At 47.8% G+C, this 27,070-nt stretch overlaps 1 protein-coding gene across 8 annotated transcripts in view; it reads left to right on the plus strand.

Annotated features, from left to right (window-relative positions):
- LOC143316252 (beta-1,3-galactosyltransferase 1-like) overlaps positions 1–27,070 on the plus strand; it is a 97,885-nt gene that overhangs the window by 43,336 nt on the left and 27,479 nt on the right. Inside the window, exon 1 of one of the 8 annotated variants that reach the window (XM_076724117.1) lies at positions 21,325–21,534. The exons of the other annotated variants lie outside the window; for them this stretch is intronic. The gene's annotated coding sequence lies outside the window, so the exon portion shown is untranslated. Of the gene's footprint in view, positions 1–21,324; positions 21,535–27,070 lie in introns of those variants that run through there. 8 annotated transcript variants of the gene reach the window in all.

The raw sequence follows: 27,070 nt of genomic DNA on the forward strand, positions 1-27,070 counted from the left end.
GCTCCCTCTGCTCTCCCTCCCCGCCCATCACACCTTCAGCATAATAAGTGTCTGCTGCAGTCTCACCACAGCAGCGTGTGACCCTCACTCATCAGTGGCGTAACCCCCACCTCCCTCTCCAGGGCAAGACCAATTTACAATCCGCCCGCCTTCGCCGGTGCCTCCCAGCCGCCTGTGAGGCCGCGCCGCCGTTCGCTCTGTTGTTTATTTATGACCGATGGCCCTCCAATGAAGGGCATTATGAAAAAGATTACACAGCCAAACAGCTTGGCTCAGACCGCACTCTCATTACTCACAGCTTGTCCAGGAAGATAGGGGAGGACTCAGACAGCAAGCGAGAGATGTGTTGGACTGTTTGATCGCTCTGTAAACTGAACCTATATGCTCTCGCCGGGTAAAGAGGTTCGTCTTTCAAGGGACACCTCGAGCTGCGCGGTGCTGTGGGGGCTCCTGTCGCACAGGCGGCTGTAATTGAAGTGGAAATGACAAAAGGGACTCTGGAGCCCGAGCTGCCAGGAAGGACTGAGAGCCAAGAGAGAAGTTGGACGAGCCAGTCTGTGGAGGAGGAGGAGGAGGAGGAAGGAAGGACGGTGATGCAGCAGGAGTTCGTCTCACCTTGTCATGCTTATTCACCTTAGCATAATACAGCGAGAGCACGGGGAGCTCACAGGAGGCAGCAGACAGGAGAGGGAGGTGAGCCTCATGTTACATGTGAGAGGGACCGAGGACGGACAGAGACGCACGTTTAGCTTTCACCTGATAACAACATGCTGTTCTTATTGGAGAAATTTATGTAACTTTGGTCTTTTGAAACCTTTTTCAAAAGCTGCTGGCTGAGCGAAAAGTACGTGGTGCTCAAGGCTGGAAGCAAGGCTGCCTGATATTTTCGACATAGAAGGTTTCCACCTGACAGGCTGCACAAAGGAGAGCGGCCTTGTGCGCGTCGGCAGATTTAGGAGCCTTTTCAGTTTAACAGCTTTTCTGCATGCAGGCAGACTCACAATGTGCAAAAACAATGAAACACTCATCAGCACAGTGCTAAACGGGCGCTGTTGGTGAATCAGGCAGGTGTGAGCTGAGATTTGCTTCCATTCTCATCCTCACAGACAACATATCTCCATAAAGGGTCGCATGCAGCGAGCTGACAATTAGCTTTGTGCCACGTCCAAAAGCAGCAGGTGGACAGATTCTTGTGTCAAAACTTTCTCGGCGTTTGCATGATGCTTTCCAAACTTTATCCTTTATATTATTTTCAGTATTCTGGCATTCAGCTTTGATATGAATCCGCCAGGAGAAAGACTGATGTTGTACATCCAGAGATTAGAGAGATCACAGAGGCTTGGAATTGTTTAAAGCAGCGTATGTCGGTGTGTGTGCGTGTGCGTGTGTGTGGGTGGGTGGTTGTGATGTGTGCCGGCAGCATGGCTTGCAGCAGGTGGGGGTGTGTGCGGTACAGTAACAGTGCAGAGTCAATTTAAGGATGTGGCTAGTTTCCACCTTTTTTAGTGCAGCCTGCTGTAATGCAGTGCTGCTCTGCTGCCCTGCGGCTGGAGGATGCTTCAGTCATCCAGCCTCTCCGCCCCCCCGTGGTAGTTTACCGTGGGACCCTCTGCTGGCGGCAAGCTGGAGAACAGAGGTTGGTGTCAAAGCGTACAGGAGAGCTGAGTAGCATCCCCCACCCCTCTCCATCCTTTCTTCTGTTCTTGATTCCTCTTGTTTCCTCTGCCTGCGCTTCACCCACAGCTCAGCTCAACAGGAGCTCTTCTGATCGATGCGTGCGCGCCTGACCTTCAGCTGCCTCCATCTTCATCTCAGTCCAACAAAATGATGCTAATTCACATCTCATACAAACAGTGTTGACATTCGCTGCTGTGGAAAGGTGCTCGGTTCGGTTTGTTTGTGTTTGTTGGTTTGTTTGTCAGCAGGATTTTGGAAAAGCTGCTGCCCCGATTTTCATGGAACTTGGTGGAAGGGTGCAGCCTGAGCCAAGGAAGAACCAGTTAAATTCTGGAGTGGTGAAAGAGTCAGGGGACAGTCTTCATGGAGCTTTTATATCAGGCTTCTTGTCAAACTCAGGTGTCGCTATGGAAAGCTAAATGCGCACATATCATGCAGCTAGCAATGGCCGACTCTTGCATCTTCTTGGCGTCGAGCCGCTGCTCCTCCGCATCAGTTGAGGTGGTCCTGGCGTCTGGTGAGGATGCCTCCTGGACGTCTCCCCAGGGAGGTGTTCATGCATGTCCGTCAGGGAGGAGACCTCGGGGGCCGACCCAGGACGCGCTGGAGGGATTATATCTAGTGGCTGTGCTTGCAGATGTGCATGTCGTAGTGTGGATGGAGTGCGTGTTGGCCTTGATGGAAGTCTACGCTCTCCAAGCCTTCGAGTTAGTTTTGTGTTTGTGAAAAACAGATAAATATAAGTATCTTAGTTTCCTCCTACATGAAACTGGGTCATATTACAGTGTCAGTTTGAGCGGACTCCACACGCAGGGCCTCAGGTGCAGTGACCCTGAGAGCTCAATGTGCTGCAACACATCCAAACAGACGAAACACGAGCGAATCAAGACAATATCTTTACAATTTCACAACAGATGCACAACATTCAGAAACAGCGCTGTCAGAGGAGGCGTGCAAACACAGAAAACACACAGTTTAGAGAAAGTTTGAAGGCAGCGCTGCAGCGTGTGTTTCCTGTTTCTGCAGCGTCCTTCTCTATTTGTTTGTTTTTTATCTGTTTTTGTCGCACATTGCTGGTGTTGGACGGCGGCCCTGTCTGCTGACAGTCGCTTCCTGTTAGGTGAAAACATGTTTTGAAACTACTGAAGTTACACATTTGTGATTTTTGTCACGCCTGCGTCCCTGCGAGGACTTACTGTACATGCACCTCTGTTTATATCTGTGCATTATGCGAGGCTGCGTGTTTACTGAACATCTGCTAGGCTGTTTATATTCATAAGAGGTCAGTATATTGTGCTGTCAGCTGCCCGTGCACGTACACATCGGTATATGTGGTGTGTTGCTGATTAATGATTCATGTAAATGAGCAGACGTGAAAATAAACCTGCACGTTTTTTCGTTCTGCTTCTCTCTTTTCTCTCCATACATTTCCTCGCTCGCTCTCCTCCATCCTCCTGTTAATTGGATGAAGCAAATCTAATGACACACTATTTCATGAGAAAATAGATGGGCTCCGAGCAAGTGGCTGCTTCTTCGCAGGGAGACTTAATGTCACGCCGCACCTGATAACACTTACGACATGCACACGGCGCAGAGGGAAAATGAACAGACTCCCTGTAAACTGTGGCCGTGCATGCGCGATGCGTATCTGGACAGCGAGTGTCTGGAAGGGCTGCCGATGCTGCCAGCATTGGCCTGCTTGTGTGGGGGCGTGATAGCAATCAGAAGACAAAACAAGGAGAACAATGTTTGCCTCAAATGTTTCCGTGATGAAAGTACAATTAGTAGAAATCAGCTTATTTTAGAGCTATAAATTCTTGCTATTAAAAGCCATTAGCTACTTAAGCATGATTAGCACCCACCCAAATTATTGTTTCTCTGTAAGGAACACTAGAAATCCTCCAACACGTCTTTGAACTCAGACAACAGCCCACAGCAGTGTAAACATGTGTTTAAATCTGTGTCATGAACAAATCCGCCGAAAGGCTTTTTGTCGAGATATTTGCACAAAAATAATTTCAACCCAGTGATCGTGTTACAGTCGTCTGATGCAAGCGCTTAGAAGGAATCTCTAAATATCAGCCCATTTAAAATGTAATTAAAAATTTAATATGGAAATGTTGTAAGATAGTCAGTAATAGTTCATGCGTTGTATCTCTTCAGCTGTAAGCCCTTCATCTAAGAAGGTTATTGTGCATGAAATGAGAGGAGGGAGTAAAACAAGCCTGGCTGAGTAGAACAGAAAATGATCTGCCATCCAGTGTGAAGACCTGCCATCCCACGCCGCTCCAATTTAACGCTGCCTCTGCAGGACACACTCTGTGGTCGTGTAACGTATAGTGCTTCACGCGCAGGGTCACGGGAGAGGCGCTGATTGGATTTGAAAAGTCGTTTTGCCTGCGGGGAACGTGTGCGGCCATCTTTGATGCTGATGCTGATCACAGGGCTTCTCTCTCTGGCTGATTATCGAGTTAGCTTACAAAGTGGATCCGCGCTGGTGTTCTCGCTTGTTTTCTTCCTTCCCGTGTGGGCAGCTTTTTTTTTTTCTTTTCTCACAGCATTTTGACTTGTCATAGCAGGAAAAGCGCAGGTGTTACTAACAACATTAACGACTTCTCCGTTCTACTGGAGCCGAGAGCCAGCACGCGCGATGCCAGGACCCCGAAACTGAAGCAGCTTAATGGAGTCCAGCCATCGCTCATTTACACAGTGAAATCACACGAAGCCATCGCTGATCGCTGTTAAAAATAATGTCCTGTTTTTCTCTTTATTGTTCAGTATTGTTTGGCGTGTCAGCAGACGGCAGGCGGAGCTGCAGCAGGAGACAAAGTCGACACTCGCGATGTAGCTTAAAGCTGTGGACACGCTGTGTTTTGTTAGCAGTCGTATTGAAGAGTGAAGGCGCAGGACAAGACGCGTTCGTTAGATCAGGAGGAGACTTCAGCAGGAGAGCTAACGTGGTTGTTCAGTCTGCAGCAGGCAGCGATGTGGCTGTTTGACAGTTTGACCGTCTGCTCCGCTCGTCATAGCAAAGGGACGTCGCCGCTTCATGCAAATACGGTTTGAATTGAAGCCGTTTGATTGGCTGCGTGGAAACGAGGTGTCCAATTATGTAGGCAGAGAACTAAAGTGTCCTGATGAATAAATGCACCAATGCTGAAACTGAAAATAGGAAATGTTTATATGAATGTGAGGACATTTTGTATCCAAAAAGGTCAAAGGTCAGCTCCACTGTGACGTCATAAAGCTCTGCGGAAATGCTTTTCTGGTCATATTTCACATGTGCTCAGTTCCTGAGTTGGTGACACTGATCTTGAAGCTGTGCTCAGTGTATAAACCTTCTGTGCTGTCGGCTCGAAGCAGCGTCCGTATTTGAAGCGTCGTTGTCGAGCACGAGCTCACTGGGTTTGCTGATGCGGAGCTCCAGGTGGCTGCTGGACAGACGTGGATGTAAACACAGCCTGAGTGGTGGGCAGAGGCGGTAGTTCTAGTTTATATCTTAAACCACGACTAAATGAGCAGCAATGCAAGAGCAAAGATGAAAGAATGTGAAATAACCTTAATGTTTGCAGCTTTGGCAGCGGATGTGTGCACACGCTCAGAGTGAGAAGCAGATTGAGGAGAGATAAACTCACTGCCTTAAAAACTGTAATTGTCCTCCTTGTTTTTGGTCGGGCATGAATCATCATCTGGAGGAAATTGGTTTCTCAGCAGACACTGGAAGGACTGCGGGTAGAAAATGGACACTGAAGGTCGAGGTGGAAGAAGGAGAAGGGACTGAACGGCGTTTTGGAGCTTTTAGCGGCAGAGACGGCTGCTGGTGATCGAGATGTTTCAGTCTGATGCTCAGAAATCCATCTCAGACGCAGGTTAGTGCTAAAAATACTGCCAAAAAAGACAAAAAGATGTCCACAAAGCAACAGCTCCATGTAGAGACGGTGGACAAAGACAGTCGTCATGTCACAGGACCTTTGAAACAGGCAGATCTGTGTGGGAGTTACTGTCCTCAGCGCTTCTTTGATGTACCTGCAGAGGAATTTAAATTCTCCGCACCAAGTTGTGGATAAAGGCATTTGCTTAACATATGTAGTTAGCCTAAGAGGGATTAGTGCTTCCTACATGACTATTGTATCACTTGGCAGCACGGCGAAGATAATTAAGAGTCATTAAGACGTTTTCCGCGAGAGCTTTGTTCATTTTCCGTTTCATTTCACCCAAAGCGCAGGGTCGGCATTGTCATTCAAGTGCTGTAACGAGACTCTGTAGGTCACGCTCGCTAGCTTTAAATATTTAACTCATTCATTTTATTTTCTAAGTTAGGAGGAACAACGTTGAACAGAACAGGAGAGCGCTGAGTTCAGTTGTGGCCCGCTAATTGGTGAGACACTTTGTCACGCACACGATGCGTCGTTAGGAACAGTTGGACTCATAACGAGTCCAAGGACGCCCGCGCGCCAACGCCTACGCACCGCCTCTTTGTTTCGCCGTTTGCACTCGCAGGCTGTGCTGCGAGTCGGCTGTAAGAGCACAGCTGCATCCTCGGCAACAGGGAGCATCGTTTGTGCATCTTATTTACGTGTGTGCACAAACCGATGCTGGAGATCAGTTCTGCCCACGAAGGTGCTGAAGGTGCGAGAGTCTGAGAAAGACGGCGAAGCAGAGGGCGAGTTGAAGAGTGCAGCCAGTCACTCTCACCTGGCGCTGCGTCTCAGTGGGAGGCTCCTCTTCTGCTGGGGTTGTTTCCTCCTTTATGTGCGGGTAAACAGACAGCGGTGACATCCACTCGGGGAGCGAGGACGCCGCAGCGCTGCCTGTCACGGGGGACTCTCAGGTTTACGACAGACATGTTTCCGGGCCGGGGTCACGGGCGGCTGTGGTTCTAGTTCCCTCCCCTGTGACATCAGCAGAGAGAAAGCTTCCTCCACCGCTGTGATATTTCCGTCTCCTAACAGCCGCTTTTGTCTTCTCTCTCTGTCGTTCTTTGCACATCTATTGTTTGGACATACTGTATAATTTCTGTCATCCAAATGATACGTCTCCCACCAATCAGCCGTGGCTGCAGCCTCTCAGGCAAAGTTGGAACGACTGCTCCATTGTCGCTGTCGCAGGAGGAGGATCAGCGCCTCAGTAGTGTCGCATGTTCTTGATATGTTCCACATTCCTCTGTTCAAGAGCAGGAGGAGGTGGAGAACAGCTGCAGAGGAGCAGCTCTTCTTTCTTTACTGCGTGAAAGTGGAAAGCCATGAATGGTACGTGACGTGTTCTTTCTGAAGCTGTTGACATTTGCAGTTTCAGCAGTGGCACTAAAAACATTTGACTCAAAGAAAAAACATCTGAAACACAAAAGAATACAAACGCACGAACACAAGCAGAAAACACAGATTCAACATATGGAAAATGTCACAAATCCTCTCCTCTCTCTCTCCTTCTACTCCTTTCTCCTCCTCTGACACACACACACTTTGATGGCAGTGTGTGTGTGTGTGTGTGTCAGCCCAATATGGCGCTGTACCTCTCAGCCTCTCATATATTCCCTTTGATGTCACCAGCATGTCGACGCTGGTCCAAACTGCGACGCAGCCACATGTTCAAAGAGCAGTGCAACACCTCAGCAGCTAATGAGCCAAACACACCCCCAACACCTCTGCAGTGTGCGGCCCCGTGTGCACAGCGAGTGAGGGAAAACCCACACCTTTGTCTTCTTATTCAGCTTATTTTATTACAATTATCCTTCTGTAGAGTTTCAGTGATTCAGGCATCCTTCAAGGCCCAGTTAGTCATTTTTATCTGTACGATTTGGCGTTTTCGGTCACATATATTTGACAGATTTTGACTTATCATTGGAAAATAACTGCTTTGTGTGTTTGTGAATTAATCAGAACTGGAAATGTATTCATGTTTTACTCCCCTGTTTACCAAATTACTGATGTAAACAAACCTCATCACAGCATTAGCGCCCCTGGCAGCTCGGTTTCAAACATGAAATTTTCATCCACTAAATGAGTAACAATCACATCGAAAGTTAAAAAGCGTCTTTAGGCTCATTATGTCCGAAAAACTGGTCTAACGTTGGCGAAAGATCTCTTTCTGTGTGTGGAAAACAAACGTCGACGCCGTCCCAGCGTGCAGAGCAGGGTCAGTGTTGTCAGGTGAGCTGGTTTTGGTTTCTTTGATGGGGCAGGAAAACGACGCTTCGGGCTCTTTTGTTCCATTTGTCGTCACGTTCCAGTGGATCCCTGACGTCCCTGATGGCTTCGATGGAGATCGATGCCGCTGAGTCCTGTAGGCTGCACGTGCAGTGACTCCAATGTAAACATTGGCAGCGTTAAGGATGACTGGATGGGTTTGAGGCTCAAATCTGGCAAGTTCCTGATTAAAGCCTGACTTATTATACGTGCCGCGCTTCCTGTGGAAGTGTCGCCCTCCTCCTGGATCTTAGTCTGGTGGTAGTCTGGGTGCTTTAAAGGCGCAGCAGGGTCCAGTGTGACGTGCTGAGCTCTGGCTGTGGATCCTCTTCTGTTTGCATGTGCAGCTTCGGTGTGAAGATCCTCAGCTTGTTCATGCTCCTGTCGTGTATCTCACCGTTGCAGCGCAGATGCACGTCATCTGGATAGTCAAAGACGTTCGACCTGCTCTCGAGGTGACCTGCACTCAAAGCGGTTTCACTGCTTTTGGTCTTTTCAGTGCTGTAATGAATCTGTGGGGGAAACAATGCAGCGCAGACACTGAAATACCATCAGCTGAGAACCAGTGAAAGCTAATTCCTCTTTAATGGGAAAAAGAAATACGGCTCTGTGCTTTATGTGGTCCTACAAATGTCAGTGGCGCAGAGGAGCCCGGCCTGTTCGGGTTGAAGCCCGTCTCCCCATCGCTGACGGCCTCCATACACATGAAGCGCCAAGTATTTGCAGCTAAAACACTTGCCAGCTTCACTGCTGGAAAAACATCAGAAATAATTGGCCATTAGTGTATTTTGGGGTAAAGAAAATAATGAAAGTCTTTTAAACAGCAGTGTTGTTTGTCTGCACATGGCTGGACATCTCCCCACATCTGTACGTGTGTATGTTTGAGGAGTGACGTGTGGAGTCATTACCACACAGCAGGTTACTGACGGGGCATTAGGCTCTCCTGCAGCGGGGGCTGCAAAATTGTGCTCATTATGGCGTCTCACTTCAGATCCAGGCCTGATTTGCTCGCCTTTGCGTGGCTCCTGGTTATCGTCGAGTGAGGCAGACGAAGAATCGGCAGAACAAATCTCATTAAGGGAAAAGAAGAATTTACAACTGGAGCTGAGTTCAAACTGCAAGAGGTAAATATTGACAAAGCGAGGCAGGCCAGACTCAGCAGCACTTTTGTTTGTGGCCAGCAGTTTGTCTTTGTTCTTCTGACTCACTGCATCAATGCAGAGCTCCGCGCCTCACTGTCACACTGCTCCACCCTCCTCAGCCAAACTTTCTGCCCCAGCACACGAGGAGTTAACCTCTCCCCGCTCCTGTCCGGTTAGCCTAAAGCGCCTGCCCAAGGTGCACAGCAGTGCGTCGGAAGCTTGAAGCTTCTGGAGTCTCATGCACGGTTTTGGTCTCTTTCCAAATGTACGCTGAAGTAGAAGGTTTTTATTTGTCTGTGGATATTTGTTTACATGCCTTCAGGTGACTCTGTCTTATTGAAAATGAAACCACAGAACAGAAGAGTACGTTTAATGTAGACCTTCTATACTTAATCTGTATCTATACTTGAAGCATTTATCATTTCAAGCCCTGTGTAATTCTCCCGTTTTGGCTGTAAAGTTGTGTTGGTGTGCAGTGGCTGTTTTAAACTAACATATCACCGACACATAAATCCTTTGTGTGATTGAGAGAGTGTAGAAAATTGGCACGACTGCTGCCTTCCTTGGATTATTATAGTGTTTCACTGGATTGGATCGTCTGGAGCTTTGCCAGTGTAAGCAGACCGTTTTTTTCAGTCAGTTTCAGGTTTGTAATCGTGTGTTTGTCTGTTCGTTGGCACTGATTGTACCTGCTGTCGTGCTTGTCTTCACATGGTTAGCGTCGGTCAAATCTCTGTAATCTTAGCTTTCCAGCAGTAACTTAAACATTACAGGTGTGCACACAGACGGACGTTGACAAGAGAAGAGGCACTGAGAGAGTTGAAAAGGGATTTCAGAAAATTGGAGTCGCTATATTAGCTAATGTTAGTTAGCCAGACGTGCTAACAGTTTGTAGCAAACACACAATCCATCTTCCACCTCATCTTCAAAGACATGCAAAGCTTGACAGGGTCTGTGGATCTGTGCTCGACAGTTAATTGTTAAAATGATCCAAACTTTGTGCAGACGTTATTGTTTGTCAGGCTGCTGTCGGTGTGGAAGAAAGGCAGCGCTGTCCTAGAAAAACTAAGAGTGATATTCACCGCGGAGGTAGCGCACCTGTTTATTTCCCACTGCACCGCCGCTGCTGTAGCAACAATAAAGCCGAGCTGACAGCTCTCACTAACGGGCCAGTCCAACCAAAAGTGAGCTCTGACCTCAGGCGCTGCCTCACGTGGATCAGCGGCGGTTTCCAACAGGGTTTCGGACGTTTGTTTCCCTGTATTTTCAAGCTGACACGTGGGACATATACAGGTGATTTTAATGGGCCCCAAATATCCTGCTGCTTAGCTTAGCATGGAACAACAGAAGCTGTGTGAAAGGTCGGCTTCTCGTGGTGCCTATGGACAGGTGCTCAGGTCTGCCAGCTGAGACACGCTGCAGCACAAAGAGCCAAATGACGCTTTCCTGTTTGATTACGAGCCCCCTCCCCTCATGCGTTTTGACGTCTGTGTGGCTGAAGTCGGAGTGCTGGCTGGACTGGGCGTCTTCTACCTGTGTAATACGGAGCATTCAAAGACTTTTGAGGGACGAGCACGCATGTTTCTCCTCTTCCTCTCTCGCCATCAGCCATGCTTCTATCATGTAATTAAATCTATTTGCACACTCGAAGCAGTGAAGCATGATGGTCTTGGTAATTGGTCCCACATTAGAAGCCATAATTACCTCTGCAGCCGCAGGATAATGTGTTTTGCATCATCATTGTCACTTGTTCGTGGTGAAACTGTTACCCATCAGCGCCCACCGTGGTCTCTTTCCTTACATGTGTGCGTTCTTGCGTGGATTTGTGTGTTTGTATGTAAATGAGATCGATGCAGTGCACATCAGGGCTGCACGATACGGCACGGTCGACCAGTTAGTGGGAGCGATCGTTTTTCCATCACAGTCTTCATTTCCACTGAAAAGCTGTTAAAACAATGATGCAGTAATGCTGCGTAGTCACACATTCGACCTCAGATACTGCACTCGTATTTCAATTAATTGTTTCGCCTTCATACGCTCAAACACAGCGTCGCTACGTAATGATGAAAAGGTATTTAAGTTGCAACAAAAGAAGAAGAAATGTGCGTTCTTTCATGGGTGAATGGATCACTTCGTATCTCGGGGCGCGTTATCTCGAACGTACACCACTTCCACCCATAAATGACATCCAGGTGATGATAGTAATAAGAAGAAGAAGCAACAAAGCGCAGACACCCTGCACTCTGTCACTGTTGGGACTCCTCCGCCTGGAGTCGGTGATAAGGTGAACAGTAAAGCACACATCCTCGCCTGCACACACCTTGTTATCTACAGGAGGAAGGTGATAAGGTGTGCAATCCAACACACATGGACACCTTCTAAAAATACCCAGCAGCCGCTCCTTTTTCACCAGAGATGAGCACATTGTTTATATTTACATGGTTTTTCCTCTGCAGCCCAACAGGAAGTGAAGCAGGGGCTGCTCTGCCTGCTGCTTCCTCCCTCATTGTCCTTGCCAGTGCGAGGGAGTAAATGCGCCGGTGTGGACAGGACACCTGATTCAATTTGTTACAGTTTAAGTGAGCTGTACAGGCAGACCTGAGGAGAAAAAGCACTTCAGGGCCTGTATTTATTAAGATTCTTGGAATCCCTCGCAGGAATCGAGCTGGAAGTTAAAATAGGCCTCGAGAAAAAAAAAACCTCAGAGCAGCTCTGAGAGATATTCATAAAACTTCTGCAACGAGACATTATGATAAGGCGTCTTCTGACAGTTTCAGATATTAGACAGTTCAAGCTACTGCTGAAAACAGCATTTTTTATGTCTGGGCTCAGTGTAGCTAACCAGGCTATTCAGGTTGTATGTAAGTGGAATGTGATATTCACCAAACGTGATGAAATGAGCGGCTAACTTTGTTTTCTAGTACCTGCTGCAGTGCTGCGTCGTGTCTTTATTGTGCACAATGTGCTGATGTTGCAAAGCCTCTCTGGGGAGTCTTCCACTGTTCGTCCCCTTTTAAGTGACAAACTTATTAGTCTGTACATAGTGCAGCAATTTGTCTTTAATAGGAGTACATTTCTCAAATATTATGACCCCACCATCAGTGATTTTAACTGGTCTGCACCAGTGGTTACCAGTTAATCATGTGTAAAGCTCCTGTTAATTCAAAGGAATTCGGAGCCTTTAAAGGTGGAGAAGAGGCGGCTGAACGTCGCCTGTTGTTTTCCTGGTGATGCTCTGTTATAGCCTCATCGTTCCAGCTCTGCTTTAAAGAAATAACGAACCCGTGATTTGCATGAAGCAGCTTCTGGAAATGAGTCTGTGCGTTGTCTGACTGATGAAGTCGCTGGTTGTGACGGATCAGATCTTCGCGTCCACGCTGTGTTTTCTCTTTCGCTCAGAGCTTGAGAGGACCTTGTGTTGTGCACATGCTCTGTTGTGCTGGCATCCCACACAAGGTCAAACACGATGAATGAATTCAAGAGTTTTCTGCCCAGTTAGGATTGATTCCCCAGCCTGAGATGCTTCATAAACACAGGCCATGGACACGTTTTAAAAGAAGGCCTCCCCGGCTTTCACTTACATTCACTTCAGTTTTCACAGGTTGGATGGATTCTGAATGCCGCCGGTCTTCACTTGAGGGGAATACAGTATCTGGCAATCAATATAATTCACAGTTCAAAGGTCAAAAACATTGTTTGCCTCCATTTAAGGTTTCCATAGTGTCAGCACAGTGTTAACCACTGAAGGCCAAACATTTGCAGCCTCCAGCTCTGTCACACTGAAGCCTTTAGCTCTACCTCTGACGCCTTGATTAGCTGCTGCATTTGCACTCGACGCCCGCTTTGACCTGAATTTGCCTCCTGCTGAACGACGCTGTGGGGCAAAACAAAACTCATCAGCTTCCCTGATTTATTGTTGTTATTAAAGTCTGTCTGATGAAAGACGGAGAATAAACTTGACCGCTCACCTGAGGCGAGTGATTCACAGCGAGAGCAGGTTCAGAACAACAAAGGGACCCATTTGGTTAGCGCTGATTGAAGCTGTATATAAGATTAATACCCAGACTTAACGTGTCGCTAAGCTAACTAAAGCATTGAATATGTTTAGGTTTTAGTGCCAGTATGGAGGTTTAACAAGACAGCAGCCAAACACAGTTATTGTTTGACTATTTTCTCTGGAAATCAAAGCAGGGAGTCTGCAGTCCAACCCCCGGTGACGACATTTTGATGAAAAATAAAGGTGTTAGCCGTCAGTGTAACATCCTGCCTGGGGCACTGAGGCCGCGTCAGCTCATAAATGCTTCAGCTATCACGACCCGGCTCGCCAGAGGAAGGGGAGGCAGCCTAACACCCAAAGTTATTTATTCAGAAGGAGCATAGATAATTGACTCCAAACTCAATCCCCAATCAGGATCTTCGAAATGCCAACCAGGAAGTGGGCTGCTCATCTCCCCAGCGCTCCCTTGAACCAATGTTTAACATATTGTGGACGTACGTTCACGTGCTCCTCTGGTCTCCTTGTTACTGTTTGCGACCCAGTTTCGACATCATTAAAGTTTCATCTGATCTTAAAATCTGAAACCCAAGAAGGGGAGAAAGAGAAAGCAACAGAACAGAGAAGTGGTGGCGGATATCAAGAGTGTTAATCTCAGCCGACATCTCATCCTGTTGTCCCTGCGTGCGCCATCTGACACAGCCGGAGCCGCTCCTCACCCGAGGTGAAACCAGAGCGTGTCTGCCTGCTCCGGCGAAGAGTTAAATGAGGTCGGCGTGATCGAAACGCAGACCTGGGAATAAATCTCTGATCAATCCCATAAAACTCACCTTTTCAAGAGCTCGTTGAAAGATCACAGGAGACGTGAGACACGAGGGAAGTTTTCATTCTCACTAAGTTCAGCGCTTCGTGTTCACCGATGGTTTTTACTTGGCAGCACAAAGCCGGTTTGAGTTGACCTTGCTGACTGATGATGTGTATTTCCTGCCGTCAGACACCATTTCCAGCACATAATCCACGGCATGAGGCTCAGAGATGAAATATAGAAGCTTCATTTTAAATGAAAGGTGCATTTTCTCTGACTGTCCATCGTGGAATTAAACGTAATATGATCAGATTTGTAACGCGGTAATCCTGATGAGCCTGAACGACGATCATTTAAAAATGCTATTTTTCCATAATTAATTTCAGCAGCCGCGTCTCATCAAATGAAAGTAATGTGTTGCGGCATGGATGAAGCTGTAAATATACTCTTGGCACACACACGCAGTCTAAATCCTCGGCTCTGGTAGTTGGAAATAAAAACTTAATTTATGTTATTTATGAAACCAGCAGGCTGAAGTGTGTCTGCAGTGCAGATCCCAAACAATAAGTCACCTCATCCACGTTTTTAATCACATTAATTGTTGTTTTTATGGTTATTTTCAGCTGAAATAAAATCCTAATCCTGACTCTACTCCTCAACAATGGATACGTGTGTGTGTGTGTGTGTGTGTGTGTGTGTGTGTGTGTGTGTGTGTGTGTGTGTGTGTGTGTGTGTGTGTGTGTGTGTGTGTGCAGCTAAGCGATCACAGGCTGGTAGCTTTACACCCTCCGTTGTGAGGACTGATCCTGTCTGTACACAAAGTTATTGGATTACATGTGCTGGGCTGCGCTGAGTGTCTGCCGCTGTTGCTCACTTACTCATCAGATCTAAAAGAGCGAGCTGTGTGATTCCACTCTGCAGTTCAGGCTGTAATACACGGCCGAACACGACTCTCTGAAACTCGACGTTTCTGAATAATTAACAGAGCAGCAGGATGTCTTTGTCTCCGTGTCGTCTTCGCTCGCTCAGTCGTAGCGTTACATAATCGTAACCTTTCCGCCCGACAGTGGGAAGATGGATAGCTCCGAGTCGCTCTCGCAGATGCATCGCCTGATACAGCTGATGTACGGCCCATAAACCGCTCGCCGGCACTAAAACAAGAAGAGGGCGTGATACAAATGTGTGTCGCAGCGGCGTCAACTTTAAACAGATAGCAGGTCCTTAACTCCAGCTGTATAAGCTGCCAGTCACACAGGCGGCCTCCTCCTCCTCCTCCTCCTCCTCCTCCTCCTCCTCCAACATGCTCATGAATTACGAGGGCGATGCCATGAAGTGCTCGCAGCCGCCTTCAGCTCTGCAGTCACGTCTACACTTTCATGACTAATGCGTGTAAGAGGACAGACGCAGGATGAGACTTTCTGCACGCATTCAGCCGTTAGTTCGGATCGATTCGCTCAGGAGGCCTCAGTGAGAGTCCTGACCGCTAATTACACAGATGACTCACACACAGTGATTATAACACACTAATTAACTGACACACTCATTAAAACAGATACAGATGTCAGTGGTTAAAGCCCGCTCGCGTGAGGTGTCTGTCTGTTAGCAAGTCTGTTAGCTTGGTTGCTAATGGGACACTTGTGTGGCGCTGAGTTCTGTCCGAGGTCTGCAAACGTTGTGTCTTCTGTGGAGCGGTTCATCTTTCGACAGAGCACTTATGTAAAACTGGATGGTGCGATGCAGCTAATAATTTGCGAGAGCTCGCTCCGTCTTGGCTCGCTCAAAGGTCAGCGCCATCAGGATGGTTTGCCGTTGGTCCACAGCTCAGATTTGCGTGTCAGAGTTCATCAAACATGAGCGCAGTGCAGAAGATTTGTGGCGGTGTACTCCGCTGGAAATGCTGTGACTTCAGTGTCTGAACGTCACGTGACTCGATTTATTCATTTAGCTCTTGCACATTTCCAAAAATGTTGAACTAGTCCTTTAACATTATCAGAACCCACCCTCTGATTTAATGTTTCCACGTCAGGCTCATTCATGTGTGTCTGTATATTTAAGTAATTTCACTTTCCCCTTTCGACGGAGACTCCATCAGGCTTGAACACAGAGCACAGATTCACCGTGATTCAGTGAATGAGATGAATTTACAATGAGCGCTGCAGCAATCAGCTTAATTAAAGTGACAGAGAGATGATCTGTAAACTCTTGACATTGACTACGGCTGCTTTAATTAGTGACTTAATGACGGCTACGTGCAGGCCTGCTTATTGAATGGGAACAAACGAAGCCCCGCAGTGTGAAGCGTTCGTCACTGTTGTCTTTATGGTTGGAGTGAAGTGCTCAGAAAAGACATAATTAAGATCAGAGATTACCAGATCTTACATATTTCATGAGACTTTCACGACTAACAGGTTTTATTTGTTTTATGGATATGGAGTCTGTGTGCCGGAGCCCCTGTTTTATCCCCGTGTCAACACCATGTGCAGCACTTGAACGCACCGCACCGTGGATCAGGCCACGGTTTTAGCACGATTCGAGCTCTAAAATGAAGTAACTGTGATGAAAACGGTGCAGATCTACAGTCTGTTTCCTGATGCAGACATTGACTTTGATGGCTGACTCAAACAAAGTTGGAGCACAGGGCCACTGGAGCTCCACTGGGATGAACTGGAAAATGGTTGTCTGTCATGTACCGGACAAAACCGCCAGTATGGTCCTTTAAAACATCAGTCAAGCCCCAAAGAAAGATGACGAAAGTGACAAAGCAGAGGCTTGTCCGTCCCACTTTAGCTTTTTTCGGCTGTTTATTCCATCAAAAACTGAGCAGAGAAAGCAATCAGTCGAAGTGCCTCGTTGAGGCCGAGTTCGACATTCACGTTCACGCATTCAAGTTCTGATCCTGACAGCGATCAGACCTTCAAGGACAAAGAGAGAGAAATGAATTTGTGGGGAGACGACGGGGGGAGAGGCAGCACCCGTTTCTGACCGTCCTCCCCCGCCTCCCGCCTCCTGACCTCCACTGAGGAGCGAGTGAGAAGGACGGCATGTTCAATTTCAACTTAACTGACAGCTTCTTCCGAGCACACGCTAAACTCGCCTTGTTCAGCGAGCGGAGCGGGTGCACGCTTTGTTGTCAGGGTAACTGTTTTACTCCGGCTAAAACGCTGATTGTGACGTGCGGAAGAGGAAGATTGAAAGAGAAGCTTCATTTAAATGGATGTGTGACGGCGAGGAGAGGCTTTGTCCTCGCTCTTTGTGCGCGCCGCGGCTCCTGCCTTCCTCATCTTCACTTTCTTTATCAGAACAAGATAAAGGTGGCAGAGAGAAAAGTACACTGACCCACAGCGACACAGACGCAGGACTGGAGATGCTGGGAAGCCGAATGGTTTGAAAGCTCAAAGAAATGGCTGCGAACTCCACAAAGCTTTTCCTTTGTTAGGCTGAATGTGTTGGAGTCAGTCCCGCCCAGAAAACTGCACCACAAAAATGTTCCATTCCACTCTTCTTTGTCCCAAACAACAAAAAACAAATTCTCCTTCAATCAGACACACAGTTTAAGTGAAATGAAAGATGGATTTGGAAACACGCACAGTTCAGTTTTTGTGTGACAACGCGACAGGATCTTCTTTTCTTATATACTCTAGAAAATGGAGTATTTTAATCTGAACATGACATGTGTTTTTAAAAATGATTGCGAAGTCGTCCGTGTTTATGATTCTGCGTGATTCCCTCTGAAACAGGCTTCGGTTCGAGCCGAGCATCCTTCGAGCAGCTGCCACAGATGGCTCAGATGAGTCCAAGCTCCTGGTGGGGTTTTCGTTAAAGCGTGTTTCTCAGCAGACACACGTTCAACATGTTTCCCTCAAAAAACTGCAAACACTTTTTATGTTTTACAAACAGAAGCCACTCATTTGGATCATCAGAGGGTTGGTGACGTTTTTCTAATGTGGCGTTCTGAATCGCGGTGTCTGAGGACTGCAGCCGCGGGCTCGGAATAACCTTCTGGGCTCGCGAGCGCGTCTTATCTGAGAGTATGATGTGACTCCTGGTGGCTCGAGTCAGGGTCAAGATGGCCGCCGCTGCAGGGACAGTCTCCAGCCGACGGAGGTGTTGGTGTCAGACGTCCTGCAGAGAGCCGGCCCACGTGAGGAGCAGACCCAGTCACACTGAGAAATGAGCTGAAAGCGCTCGGCTGTTGATCAGACATTAGCTGAGCTGAGGCGGCCTCGTCGTCAGTCCCTCCCTCCAGCAAAGCCCCGTCGGCTGGGTGGGTTTCTTTTTTAAAACCACTGCACCCAAGTGCCGTCTGCGTGGGGCTGAGCGATCTCGCTTTGATGGAGGCCATTTTTGTAGTTGGTCAAGGACACGCTGGAAGATGAGAGGAAGGTGTCGGGGGGAAGAAAGTAAAAAAAAAAAAAAAAACACGAGTAGCAGCGAGTGAGGAGAGAAGCTGAAGGCGTGTCGTCGTCTTCTGTGTTTTGATCGTAGTCGTTAAATGTGCTGTGATTTCAGCACATCATCATAATATCTAATTAACTGCAGTCTGAGCCTGTTTGACTCTGTTTTTCTGCCTCATCCTCCACAAACTGCACAGTGCAGCCCTGTCCCTGCACGTACAGCAGCACACACACTCGTCTTATGTGTGTGTGTCCAGCTCAGATCGATCCATCTCAGCCGCTCCAGCAGCTAATCACACAGATGGATCTCCCATCTGACAGCCGTCATAAGCAGTGAGACGGCCACTGGATCACTTCCTGTCAGCGCTGACACTCCAACGTGAAGACACACATGTGTGTGAGGGACGGTGTGAGCGTGGAGTTCAGCTTCATCAGGTCGGTGCATCCCAGTGATATAACACGGTGTGCTCTAATTCATCCTTTGGACCATTTCTTTATGTATTCCATGGATGTGTGATTGTGGCATATTGGCGTGAGGGTCCATCAAACATATTGACGATGCTGAGGCTGTCGGATTCAGATTCAGGCCGCCTCTCCTCTCCTCTCCGGTCCATTAGCATGCCGGTGAGGACCGGCTGGATCCACTTCCCCGACGCCTAACTTTAAACCTCTCCACTGCTTGTCTCCTTAATCCTAATTAGAGAAATACTTTAAAGGGGTGTTAAGTCATCTAATGGGTGTTTTATTTACAAGGTTTGAAACTTGAAGCCTCAGCACTTGGCAAGATAATCGTTGAGTCACTGGTATGGATCAACAGCCCTATTAAACCCACTGCAGATATATTATGGTCATTCGGTGCTATGGGACAGTAAAAATTATACTCATGAGGTTTAGGATGGCCCCATTACTCTGTCCCACGTCTCTCCTGCTCTTCCACGCCGCCTCTCCGCTCTCCTGCCTTCCTCTCTTTATCTTTCTCTTCCTCCGTCTAACAATGGCTCCTCTGTCAAAGCCCGGCCTGGAGGCGGACATGTTTGAAAAGCTCGCATTAATGTGGCGTTGAGATGCAGACGTTCAGCTGGAGGTACAGTCAGCTGGTGTTCACACCAGTTAACCTTGCCCAGTTCTCCACGGAACGCTTTAAATATTCATCTTCCTGCTGCTGGAGGACATGCATACCATTGGCTGTTTCCGTCCTTTAAAGAGTCATGTGACCTGAACTTTGCACTGTGGCATCATGGCTTCACGATCACTGCAGCATATTTTAAAACATGCACATCACTAAACACACACACCAAGCCGTGTCTCGCCCACGCTGTTCAGTTTCTCCTCCTCCTCCTCCTTCAACTCCACACACCCCCTCTCATACACACACACACACACACACACACATATTACACACACACATAATTCCTCAGATCTCATCGTGTTTCCTCGGGCTGCTCCAACACAAACAAAAGCATGGTTTAAGGTTAATACCACTTCTTTGAATACTCCTCCAGCCAACACTGATGCGTTTGCCAGAGGTGAAAAGTTCAGAGAATTGCAGTCTGCTCTGTTGTGTGTGTGTGTGTGTGTGTGTGTGTGTGTGTGTGTGTGTGTGTGTGTGTGTATGCTGATGTGTGTGTTTTTTAAGCCAAACTGCGTCTGACAGGCTGACAGAACAATGAAAACTGGAGTGTATATTTCTGTCAGGGTGTAGGTTGAAGCCAAACTCTGCTAAAGGTATACACACTGTTCCTCTCTTCCTCACACACACACACACACACACACACACACGTATACGGCACATAAACAGAAAAATTGACTCAAAGACATCCTTTCTCTGGCGTCTCACCTCTGTGAAGCCGAAGCTTAGCAGGTCTGACAGGTGGAATCATTTATTTACCGAGGGCGCAGTGAGCAGCGTGGCCTCTGACCGGCCCTCATGCTGGCTGCAGAGAGCCGCCTCACCTCTGAGGGCCCCGAGGCAGCTGTGGGCAGCCAGGCCGCGGGTTATCACGCCATCCACACACACACACACACACACACACACACACACACACACACACCAGCGCGGCTGAAGTGCCTGCTGTGATTTCTGCAGGATAGTGGAGTTTGTACATGTGTGCCACTGTGTGTGTGTGTGTGTGTGTGTGTGTGTGTGTGTGTGTGTGTGTGTGTGTGTGTGGAGAGGAGCATGTCCATTAATATTCATCCACCTCCCATGACATCCTCTGGCCGCCATTTGTCTGGATTATTTTTAGAAATCTCAGCTCACATTTATGCAAATTGATGATTTTAAATGTAAATACGTGACGTGTGTAATACCTGCTGGATTTAATGTACAGGCAGTGAAATCAGTGGCCATGGATTTGTGGAAACGACCTCGTCAAGCAGTGAATTAGATCTACAGTCCGTCTTTGTCATGAAAATCTAATTATCCACCTTTCAGCTGCAGTTTATACCTGCCAAACGCCATCAGACTTTTACATTTCACTCACTGACGTTTGGCTGAAACGTGATGTCTGAGCTGTGAGGAGCAGAACTGAACTGAACACAGATACGACAGAGAAAGACACACATTAAACAGCTTTCAGCCAAAAAAACGAAAAGCTGAAAAGCTGCTAGCTGTCCATTACTCCAGATCAACATGAGCAAATTAGCTAGGATGCTAACCAATTCCTTTGATGTGTCTGCACGTTGTTAGCACGATTTAGGCTGCCAGTGAAACCTCTCCGCCTCTGCTTTAGTTGATTATAACTTTATTAACTTGCTTAAATGTTGACAGTTGAACCATGCAAGGTTTGACAAGGAGAGTCTGCAGAGGTCTGCAGAAACCAGTTATATAACAGTATATCTAGCACTGAATAGTGGATGTACGTCAGCTGTTTTGATTGGCTTTGCCTATCAAACACGTTAAAAGCACAAATGAGTGAATGTCCACGTATATAAACTCCCTCCTGTGTTTTCACTGAAGGACACAGTATAGAAGCTCTGCAGACGCTGTGTTCTAGCAGTGTGCGTGCGTGTATGTGCAGGCATGTGTGTGTGTGTGTGTGTGTGTGTGTGGTGTTTCCAGTGCCCCATAGTAGGAGGAGTGTTATTTACTGGAAGGAGTGCTGAAGCTGCATGTCCTCAGCCTGTGCTGCCATCAGCAGTGGCAAGGCTGTGTGTGCGGAAGTCTGTGCATATGAGTGTGTGTGTGTGTGTGTGTGTGTGTGTGTGTGTGTGTGTGTGTGTGTGTGGACAGGCTGGGAGACAAGGTAATTACCACAGGACCCTTCATCTGGCATCCGCTCAGCTCTCAGGTTCAACAGAGCAACTAAGAGGAGCTCAGAGCGAAGACACGAAGCAGGTGTGTGTGTGTGTGTGTGTGTGTGTGTGTGTGTGTGTGTGTGTGTGTGTGTGTGTGTGTGTGTGTGAGAGCACCTGTGTGTGCACGTAGGCCTAAAAAATGGAGACTTTTTGTCCCTGGAGAGACACTGGGGGACATCTGCATGTAAGATAAAAACCTGCGTGTGTGTCTGCCTGCATCGTCTCTGCCTCTGTATCATGTGTGTCCTCCCCCCAGCATCGCCGCTCTTATCTAGACAGGTGCAGTTGTCTGCGCCCTGCAATATAATGGGATGTGTTCAGCCTGTTCCACGCTCTGCGCGTCTGCCAGCTCTGAGATGGTGTTCCTGATAACTCCTCGCCACCCGATAGAGGCCGGGGCTCTGCGGCGCGGCGAAGCTCAGTGGAGGAGCAGTGAGTGCCGTCGGGCAGCAGCGCTGCACATATGTTTGCGCTAGAGCTAGTCCTCTGTCTCCATCAGCTCCCTTCAGGTGTTTCCTCAGGTAAATTAGTTAACGTGAGAAATGTGTGTGCGTGTTCAGAAGGGAGCCTTCTGCATGCGTCTGTTTGCAGATGTGAGTTGGACCTAATTGGTGCAGCAGTCTCTCTGGTGAGCATATGGCTTTTTAATGTCGCAGAGCCACGCCGCTACGTGTCACCCTCTGAGGCCAGGATGCTGAGGCGTCACATGGGGTCATGGGAGGTTGGTGCGGCACCTGTAGTTTTCCTCTACATGTATAGATATTTCACAGTGGGTGCCTGTCTGTGTGGAGTGCTTTGTGTCTGTAGATTAAGTAGAAACTTGGCTCTGATCCTGGATGTACATCTTTGCTCTGAGTCGAGGTGCCGTCATTGTGTGCCTGAGATGAAGGTTGTTGGTTATAGTATGGTGTTATTAATTAATGCTGCTGCTCTGCTGAATGCTAACAAGCATAGTTAGCAAGCATTTGGCTCTAAGTTCTGATCATTTGAGGGTCACTTTTGCTGGAAATACATGTAAAAACAACAGTTACAGACTTTAAATGATGCTTTTCAATATAGACTACATCAACCAATCCACTTGGTGGCATTCATGCTGTCCGACCTTTTTCACTTTATTTCTCCCCACAAAAGTTAGCAGTTGCAAGGCAGACGGGGAGGAAATTCAGCTGGAATACGCAGGTTATTCACCGCAGTCGTACATGTGAATACAGCCGTAGCTTCCATTCAGCCGCTCTGACAGACATGGATGTAAACATGAGTGGTTGGTGGAGGCAAACAACCTTGAGGTGTTAATTCTAGTTGGGAAATAAACCATGATTCATTACCCTCAAAGTAGAGAGGCTGGCGTACTTAAAAGTGGTCTAATTTTATCAACTAAGAGCTGAAATTACCCATTTGTGTAGAGAACGAACATCACTTATCTCAATTTTTGTCCCATCCGTCACGCGCTGGAGTGCCACTCTCTGCGATTGGTGGTTGCCTTGTTTTTGGAGAGAACACTTCATGTGAATAACATAATATGCATGCAGTTCGCGTCGCTAAGTGTCTGGCAGACTGGGGCGTCTTTGTCCCAATAGAAGCTGCTGCCATATGGACGGAGAGGGGCATGATGGGAGAAAGGTGATGACTCAGAATGATAATGTCAGCGCTGATTTGAATATTTGCAGCTTTCTGAAGGATCATTTAGAGCTGCCTGTCTATCACTCCCTTATTCTTACCTTTTCTGTATATTACAGTTCACATTTGGTCCTCAGGATATTATTCTCAGTGTTATGGACTTCATTGCTTTGCTGATGGACGTAACAAAAGGAAAACAAAATCAAGACAAACGACCCCAAGAGACCCTCAGAGCTGGATCAATAGCAGAGAATTTACAAGCTCATCAGACGCTGCTGCTGCCGCTTTTAGTGCGGGAGATGCTTGTAGACACTTTCACGGGTTTAAGGTCAATGCCCGAGTGAGAGGGAAGTCAAGGAGTGAGGGGAGAGGTGGGAAAGTGTTTCAATGAAAGCATTCAGCTGAAGAGAAAGCTTTGAGAGGCCGGCCATACATGATGTGTCTACACTTCCGCTGCAAGCTGCTGCTGTATCGATTAGCTTCTGGGTTTGTTTTTCAGCCTCACAACGGTTCTTCTGCATCAGCCCAGACTCCAGCGTGGACAGTCGTCACTTCCAGATCATCTCAGTGAGCATGAAATCTTTACTGACAATGAGCTGATCACCTTCAATCACAAGGGTGGATTAAATCAGGAAGCACGACCAGAGACATGCAAGTGAAACTCCTGCTGAACAGTCGTGACTGAGCTCAGCTAACGTAATGACGCTGCTTATTCAGCTTTGAACTTCATTATCCTTTTAATGCCATTTCCTGTTGGTTCTAGTTGGTTCGTGCTCATGAAGTCCAGTGGGGCAGGCGGATATGCTTTACTGCATGTGGAAAATGACTTTGAATGAACAGCAGCCTCGAGAGGAGACGTCGCCCTCAAAGCTCGGATATTAGTTCGCTTGCTTCGCTGTTTTCTCTCGAACCGTTTTGTGGTTTCATAACTCATCAGAGCAGCCGGGGTGTCTGTTTGAGGCCTCGGCAGCTGCAGTGACACTTGAACACCCACACACGCTCCGGGGGTGGTCTGCTTACAGGTCCAGTGTGTAGGATTTATTGGCATCTAGTGGTGAGGTTACAGGTTGCAACCAGCTGAACGCCCGCCGCCTCGCCCGCCTCTGCTGCGGCTGCGGCGTTTGGTTTGTCCTTTCTGGGCCGCTGTAAGTGTTGGTTAATCTGTGACCGTCGCACTGCAGCACACTCTTCCATCACATGTACAGCTCGTGTTCAGCATCCCGTCTGCATGCACGGTGCATTCTGCCGTCACGCGCAGCCCTCAGCACCGCCAACGCCGCCGCGCCGCCCGAGCCAACAACAAGCTTTCATCAAAACTAGATTACACTGCTGGAGTGGATTTGTTCTGTATTTTTATGACATTTCATTTAACCAGCAGATAGTAGCCTAAAGCAAAGCACACAGTTTGTAATTTGTTAGTAACTTCGGCTCTTACCATGTGGGATGTGGCTTAATGGAGCGTGCTAATTGAGGAGTTTTTAAGTAATCTATTTCCATTCATTCTTGTTAGATGAGTCAACTCATTTAATTAACTGAATTGTTGATATTTTTTTTTTTACATTTTCTATTAGAAGAGTTTTCAATTATGTCTGGTCCTGACGTGATGAAAGGTTTGTTTCTATCTGCAGATGACGTGGTTGATTCAGGCTGAGCCAATAACCGTCGTTTTTTTAATTCCTCTTATTTCCCAGCAGCACACTGACGTAGGTTTTTGTCAGAGTTGCAGCTGCCTCTCCTCCGTAGACATGAGATCCAGTATTTTCAGATGCTAAAAGTCTAATGATTAAATATATTTCCACAGATAACTCCTCATCCAGTCGAACGGTGCGTCATCCAGTGAAAGCAGCTTTGAGTCGTGTCTGTATTTGAGAATCAAGTTTGGTAATTAATGTTGTTTTTAAAGGAAACACAGCATGTGCAGACTGAATGTGGGGGGGGGGGCAGGTAGTCAGAAGATTGCCATCCTCATGTGCACCTGGGACTTGAAGCAATTCCTCGCAGTACCTGAGAGCCCAAAGGTTGTGTTGAGCTGTCAGAGCAGCAGAGAAACGTAATAATTCCACAATAGAAACTTCGCAGGGGTCAGCGTTCATTTTAATGTCACTCGGAGCCTTAAAAATAGTTGTTTCTGCACAATAATACAGAATCCTGACGGGAATTTGTTTTGCGGAGGGCCTTTGCAGAGATGCCCTTCCTGTTTGTGCTGTTGAAGAAGCCGGGCTGCGGCGTGTCGGCGATGCTCGCGCCCCGCAGCAGAACAGTGAGCAGCAAAAAGAGACTTCTGTCACCTTTCTCTTGAGCAAGGCGCTTTTGTGTGAATTGCTCCGTTGCAGATGTTCAGTGCCTGGCGGTGGGAAAAAGAGCAGCTCTCAGGCGTGAGTGTGCGACTGTGAGGCGGGCCGCCGCTGAAGTGCTGAGAGTGTGTGCTCAGCAGAAGTGCGCCCTGGATAATGTAGAAGTTTAAAAAGCGAGCGCTGCCTCGCCCCGGGCGTCTGGGCTCTCTAGTGACTGCAGCTGATACATTTCATCAGCGCTACAAAATTCTGACTTGTGCAGCCGTTTCCACGAAGGTTATTCTCTCAAATCAGCCATCAGTCTGTGTTTTGTTAATTTCTAGCATATCTGTAGTCACGTCTCCCCTGGAATACTCCACAGATCCTGGGTCTGTTTCCAGCAGCACAGGCGCCGCTGAGTGATCATGGGAGCATTACAGGGACGTTATAGAATACTACAGGCAGCAGTGTGGCTGTACGATCCCCTCACGGTGCTGCCTGCCACTTTGATCATGAAGGCGATGCGACTCTATAGAGCATCAGGCTGTCAGCAGCATCCATGCTTCTGATGCCAAGTGTTGAAAACGACACAATCTCCCTCAATTATTCATTCGATCGTATGGAAGCTGTACGGAAGAACATCTACAAACAGATGAAACAACAGGCAGGAAAATCAACTGGTCCTCAAACGTTACTCTTATATTAATAGGCAAGTATTTAGGCTGCGATGCAGTATAGAATTGAATATTTATTGTACACAGGATTTATCGTCTGCTGCTCCAGCACCACGGACAGCTCCAGGGATTCATCAGTCCGCGGCTCAGTGAGGCTGCTGGTGTCTCAGTCATGGTCGGGGTCACAGGCTCCAACCTGCACACACCTCAGTCAGATAAAGGATCAATGAGTCAGGCTGAGTAGACCCCTCTGCCCCTGAGCTCTATCTGCTGCAGAGGATGGGGGGGTGGCAGGTTAACAAGAGGATGCACTTTAGTCGTTTTGTTAACGAGGGGGATGACATCCCCACTCAAATCAGCCTCACTTCCCTCAGCAGCTCCTTAACCCGTCTGCGTCTCCTCGTTAGTCCAGCATTCGTCCTCAGCGGCCGATATCGCTTCATGTTTAGTTTTAGGTGCTCAATCCGCCTCATTTCCATAATTCGGGTGTCCTCTCAGAGCATCGTCCCCACTTACCCAGAAGCAGCACCGAGCTTGAATATTGTATATGTCTCCCGGTCGGACAGTGAAATGTATTATCTGCATGAATCAAGTTGTCATTTCCAATTTATGAGGGAGCTCGGCATTCAGAGCACGGGGCCGGCCGGCGCGGAGGAGCCGCCTCAGAAACACCCGCTGCTGTTTCTCATTAAGGGCCTCGACGCTGCAAAACAAACCCAATGCACCTGTGCCCGTCCGCTCGTTTTTCTAGAGAAAACACTGACTGTGTAATTATGAATCGCAGCTGTGTGTCTGTCTTTTCCCTGCTCGTCGATCCTCCAGCACGGTGGCCTTTGCACATAACTCTCAGCTGGCTTTAACCTGCGTGCAGCAGCAGATGGGTGGGAGTCACAGCTCACCACGAATGAAGCGCCGCCTGATAAGTTCTCAAGTTCGGCAAAGTAGACCGACCTAACTTTCGGCAATCATTCTAATGTCCTTTGAGGCAAGTGTTTGTTCTTAAAACAAACGC

Source organism: Chaetodon auriga, chromosome 23 (assembly GCF_051107435.1).
Source record: "Chaetodon auriga isolate fChaAug3 chromosome 23, fChaAug3.hap1, whole genome shotgun sequence".
NCBI lineage: Eukaryota > Metazoa > Chordata > Actinopteri > Chaetodontiformes > Chaetodontidae > Chaetodon > Chaetodon auriga.